This window comes from Schistocerca americana, unplaced genomic scaffold, assembly GCF_021461395.2.
Source record: "Schistocerca americana isolate TAMUIC-IGC-003095 unplaced genomic scaffold, iqSchAmer2.1 HiC_scaffold_14, whole genome shotgun sequence".
NCBI lineage: Eukaryota > Metazoa > Arthropoda > Insecta > Orthoptera > Acrididae > Schistocerca > Schistocerca americana.
This window is the reverse complement of record NW_025725481.1, coordinates 17990236-17996827: the sequence shown is the minus strand read 5'-3', so window position 1 is coordinate 17996827 and position 6592 is coordinate 17990236.

Genomic DNA, 6592 nt, shown 5'->3' with positions numbered 1-6592 from the left:
TTGAAAAAAGCAGACCAATATTTGTAAGAACCAAAGTTATAAATGAGATCACTACTTGTTTCACTCGCAACTATTTAAGTTGTGCACTAAGTAGCTGGCCTACCTAGCCCGTACATAAACAGTCAAGTAATTGTAAGAAAAATTATACCTATAATCACTAACTGTTCCACATGCAACAATTTAAATTGTGATATTAAATTTCGGGCTAACCTTATCCTCGCATGTCATGCCAGATGCAGAAGGAAACAGGCAAATATTTGTGAGAACAGGAATATAAATATCACTTCTACTATATAGTTTTCCTAGCAAGAATTTAAGCTGTGCTCTCAGGTTCCATCCTGGCAACACCCTCATAAGTCACAACATATTTGGAATAAAGAGCATAGTAACTGCTGTAACTATGATGTTTGTAATCTAAGACATCCACAGAAAATGTACAACAGGCCACTTAAATCCTGATCATTATAAACTCATGACCTCACACAATATGCCATGGGTCAAGGGGGACAGGTGGAATCTTATCTTTCTCTCTGCACTCAGTGAACAAACTGATGACATTCAAATGAATAATGTAGTGATGAACTACACCATGATTTCTGTTGCTTTCAATGAGAGGAGGCACTGCTCCCAGCCTATTGAATGGAAATGTCACTGTTGATCACACATCAGTTATTGAGACTTCCTGATTGTGATACATTGTTTGCTCTGAGTTTCACAAACATTAGATCTTTCTCCACTTTTCACAATTCAAACAACTTTCACAAGACTCAGACCCACATGCGAAATCCAACACACAACTTCATAACAATCACTAAGAAGTTCAAAGAAAGAAATGACACATTTTGTAAAAGCTCATAACAACTTAAGCATGTTGTTCACTCACTTGGTTGAAGTTATTTCATGTTCTTTATGTTGCTTATCTATCTGTGGATCATTTCTTACAATGATATTGGAGACTTCATGTTTACATAAAGCCCACTTATACACAGTGAAAAAATACAGTGGTATTGATCAATTTGTGTATGACTCTAACCTATATTTGCTAATTACAAAAAGATAGTAAATATACATATATTTTATATAATTTTCACAAAAAATATCATTAAAAGTACATTATAGAAGGCACCAATGATAATATAGTTCATTTTTCTGTAAGTCTTTCTTCACCCAGCACTCCAAGAAAAAAAGACAAAGAGGAGAGATAAGCAGCAGCGGTGTTTTGTCACAAAATATAATTTCGTACATCAGATATACTTGAAGTGATTCTGTTTTAGATTTGTTGCAGTTTCCATTTGCAACGTATACTGACACACTATTTAATTTTTTATTTCAAGGTATGCCTTTCCACTTTAAGGGCAAATACTGATTAGATGGCTTTTTCATTTTCTTTTAAAAAGAGAGAAACTTTCTGTCATCTTCATACACTGTGGTAAACTATTGTGCAGTATGCATCCAGAATTTACAGGTTCTTTGTCTGTTAATTTTAGCTTACTTCCTTCTATATGATAGTCATTTTTATTCTTGTATTATGTTCCTGATATTCTCCGTTTAGCAATGTAGTACATTTAGTTTTTAAGTAGATAATTGTTTCATATATAGAGGGTTATTATAGTTAAACTTTCACGCCACTGTAGAAATAACACCACTAATCAGAATGACAGCAAATTGCAATGGAATATAATTGGAGAAGGGGAAAAACATATGGGAGAGGAAAAATAAATACCTATAAAATGTAGCAATAGATGGCACTGAAAGCATCATAATTTAATAGTGGTCAACTGCAAATGACAAATGCATCATACAACAATGCCTAAAGTGTACATCTGGCATTAAACAAACTGTACTGCTCAGTGTGCATGGGTGTACAGATATGATGCTGTTAGTTGTGTAAGCCCATCCACCACTGCAATGTCATATAACATCCAATGGAAAAAAATAGGTTTTTAATTATCCTGAGGCCAAAAACTGCATAAAAAGCATCAGTGAAAGTCAAATCGATTATTAATATCCACGTGGCTGGCACAAAACATGTTCAATATGCTGTCCACCAGTTTCTGCAACAAGTTGAAATCAAGAAACAGCGTGTTCCACAACTGATCGAAGTGTTTCTGGAGTCACATTCAGAATGTGTTGCACAATATGTACCTTCAATGCAGCTAAGTTTGTGACTTTTGGCTGTGGGGCTATCTGAAAGATGTTGTATTCAGTGCTCTGATTGCAAAGATTAAGATCATGTGATAGGGAAATGGCAGCTGTTAATTCTAGTATTTCCGAAATGGTGTTTCAGCAGCAGCTTAACTGAATTTGCAATGTGTGGAGGTGCAAAATCTTGCATAAAAATGATCCCATCCACACATCCACACTGTTGGGAAGCTGGAATGACATGGTTGTGCGAAAGATTCAAATGGTTCAAATGACTCTGAGCACTATGGGACTCAACATCTTAGGTCATAAGTCCCCTAGAACTTAGAACTACTTAAACCTAACTAACCTAAGGACATCACACACTCCCATGCCCAAGGCAGGATTCGAACCTGCGACCATAGCAGTCCTGTGCGAAAGAGACTCATAACACTTACCAGTGACAGTACAGCTAACAGGACTGAAAGCACCTGTCTCTTCAAAAAAAATATGGCCACCACCACACAGTTACCTATTCAGGGTGAAGTATTATTGGTTGATATGCCTGTGGATTTTCCATTGCCCATATTTGACAATTCTGTGTATTGACACATCCTGTCAGATTGAAGTGGGCTTTGGCTGTCCACAAAATCTTTCACGGCCAATCTTTGTCCTAGAATTTCTTGCTTGCATGGAAGTGGACAAAGGTCTCTTTTACTGGCAGGTCAACAGGAAGCAACTCGTGCACATGGGTAATTTTGAATGGACACCAAAGAAGGATGTTTCATAGAATTTTATGCACCGTGCTCATGGGTATGTCCAATAGCCAGCGAATTCTCCATACACTGAATATTTGTTCACCACCAGTCATCTCTTGCATTGCTGTGGCCACTGCTTCCATTGATGTCAAATCAATTCATTTCCTCCCTCTACCAGGTTGCACACCAAAAGAACCTGTCTTTTCGAATTTCCAAGTAATTTTCTCCACACCCACGGCAGTCATCTGTCCAACGCCTTTTTTCAAACCCTTCAGTGTCCAGAACTACTGCAGAGCAATATGTGCAAAGTCATCATTCTTGTAATACAGCTTTACAAGCAGAGCATGATCCTGCATTGAGATAGTCACGGTGAATGTCAAAGATGCGAATGGAGAAAAGGCAATCTACCCAGCATGTTTATACCTTCAGTGGGTCATGCACACAACACGTGTTTTCATTTACGTATTCTGTTACATACAACACCATTTATTAATCAATTTTCACACTTTTTTTTCTTGTGCCATATGTTTTTTCCTCCTTTGATAATATTCAATTGCAATTTGATATCATCCTCACCAGTGATGTTATTTCTACACCGTTTTGAGAGTTTAGCTTTAATTATAAACACACAGTTTATACTGACGCTACTGTTAAAAATTTTAGCTCCCTGAATTTATTTCTGCAGGATTCTCTAGGTGATACTTTTGCAATGCAACATACTGCTCTCTTTTGTAATCTTAATACCCTTTTATGTGTGCACATTTGCACCAATTCTTGAAACCAGGATGCCATATTTGAGGTGCAAATGGAGTAGTCCATAGTACATTGCTTGAAGAGTTTGTATATTTACCAACTTTGGCATTTTTCTCATCAGAATTATGCTTGAACTTACTTTGCTGCAAATGTTATTTATGTGACTCACTATGTCATATACCTATCCACTGTTACAACTAGAAATTTATTCTGTCTGTCTCTTTTAGTTGTAGACAAACCTGGCAGTGATGTCCAAAGTATGTTTTTTGTTTGCATGTATCTGCATACATGTTGTTTTGTTTCCATTTATAAAGAGACTGTTTTCCCTGAAATAATTGTTTCCACTTTTCATTATTAGTGAAGCCTTCTCTTGCAGGTCATCTGGTTTAGAACTGGTAATAACAATTGAATGTCACCTGCATACATGACTAAACTATCAGGTTCTGATTTGGTCATATCACTGACATACAGAATGAAAAGTAGCGGACCAAGGATGGGCTCTTGAGGAATTCCATATTTCACAATTTCAAAATTTCAAAAGAAACTTGTAATTTTATTTTTTATTTTTTGCTTTATTTCTACACATTGCTTTCTATTTTCCAGAAGTGATTTAAGGATGTCTACTGCTTTCCCCCTTATACCATAACAATGTAGCTTTTCTAATAGGTTGTCATTGCGTACACAATCAGATGCTTTATATAGGTCCAGGAACATACTGCAGACTTTTTTCTAGTCACCAAATGCTTTAGTTACAGGTGTTACGAATTCAGGTACTGCTGTTTTGATAGATTTGCCCTTTTTGAATCCATGTTGTTCATCATTAAGAATACTGCATGTTTGTATAAAATTTAATATTCTGTCTTCTATTATGGTTTCTAGTATTTTAGATAATCCAGGTGTAATAGTGATAGGTCTGTAATTTCCTCAGTTGTTTGTGCAGCCTCCTTTATGTATAGTGATTACCTTACTCTTTTTCAGTCACATTGGAAATATTCCTTTTTCTATAGGTAAGTTTATTAGACAGCCTAATGACTTTACACCCACCATAAACAGCATTTAATTAGTTTAGTGGATATACCATCTAGTCCCTCAATGTTTTTTTGTTTTCAGACAGTGTATTATTTGTACTATTTCTTATTCATTAGTGGGAGTCAGGAATAAGCATTTTGTCTCATATGGAATGTTTATTGTGTTTATTTTGGAAGTATTATTTTGAGTCATTAATTTGTCCCCAATTTAAACATAATGTCTGTTTAAAGTATTGCGGACTTTTGTGCATCCCTGAGTTACCTGCCATTTAACTCAAGCATTATGTTTTCAGCATTTCCCATGACTACACCTTTCATTTCTTCCTTTATTATTTATTGTTGAGGTTGCTATCACATTTTCATAATATTTTGATTTTGTATCTTTTATCAGGTTGGTGTATGTTTTTTTCTTTTCCCTACATGCATCCCTATTTTCTTGGCTTGGCCTTAACCAACAATTTTCATACATACTTTTCACCTCATCCGTCTTCCTTTTTACCTCTACTGTCACTCAATTTTTATTTCCCTACATACAAATTGATATTCATCTATGTTATGACAGTGATGGCCTTAACTAACAATTTTCATACATCCTTTTCACCTCTTCCTTTTAACATCTACTGTGACCCAATTTTTATTTCCCTACTTGCTAATGGACATGCAATATCAATGTAATGGCAGTCTGCCTAAACTTTTTAAATATTTTTTCTGGCTTCCTATGTTGCTGGATAATTCAACTAGAACCCTATACTGGTCTAATATATTTTTGCACAGAATTTGCTTACCATAGTTGTTTCTGTGCAGGCAAATCTCTGTGAAATGTTCCCTCACTGAACTTGTTGCTTCAATAAATGTAACATTATAGAAACTGCTACATGTCTTCCTGACTTTTCTGTTTGTGTTGATGATTTCCCAGTTTACACTTGAAGCTTCTGTCAGATCGTACCTGTATGGAATGCTTCCAACATATCGGAATGTACAAGTTTTCCTAAAGATTGTCTTAGAGCCCTGGTTGAATTTACACTTTTGTTCTTGTAACCATCATTTCCTCCTCCTATAATAACACATTTGGGACCTTTTGTTTCCGTTGCTATTGAACTAGAAATAATCACATGGTTACAGTTTGAAAGTGAACATATATGCTTTTATTAACATGCACAGAACGAATGTAGCACAATTGAATGAAAAACACAACCACGTTAATAGGAACGTCTATAAAAGCATCCGTAGCATCTGCAACAAAGATAAATATGTATCAGAGGCATCGATTCTAAATTCCAATACCCCCACTAGAAGCAATGTCTCTCACTACTTCTTTCTCGGAGTCCAAATTCTTATGTTAGTTGATGACGTCTGGTTCTTGGCAGTGGCTTTGTCATCATATCTGCAAGGATTCTATTTGTGGAAATTTGCTCCACTGTGATTTCTCCTGTATCTATCTTTTCCCTGATGAAAATATACCTGATGTCAAAGTGTTTAGTGTGACCTTTGTATCCACTTGTCTTTGCCAGATCAACTGCACCTTTGTTGTCACAAAACAATCTCATTTGCCCTCTTTTGGGAAAGGGGATATCTCTCTTTGCAGATGTTGCAGCCAAAGTGCTTCCTGACATGCAGAAGTTAAAGCCATATATTCTGTTTCTGTCATCGAGAGAACTACTGTTGGTTGTTTTTATACTATTCCATGAAATTGCTGCACCTTGTTACATAAATAAAAAAGCAATGGTTGATTTTCTATCCCCTATGTCCCCAGCCCAGTTGGCATCAGTGTAATCTGTGATGTCATGATCTTCTTTGGAAAATTGTAGCTTGAAGTCTTTAGTTCACTTTAGATACCTTAGAATTCTATTTACAGCTTGCCAGTGCGATATTCCAGGATTATTATTAAACCAACTCACAACTCTAATTGTGTATGCTAGATCTGGTCTAGTA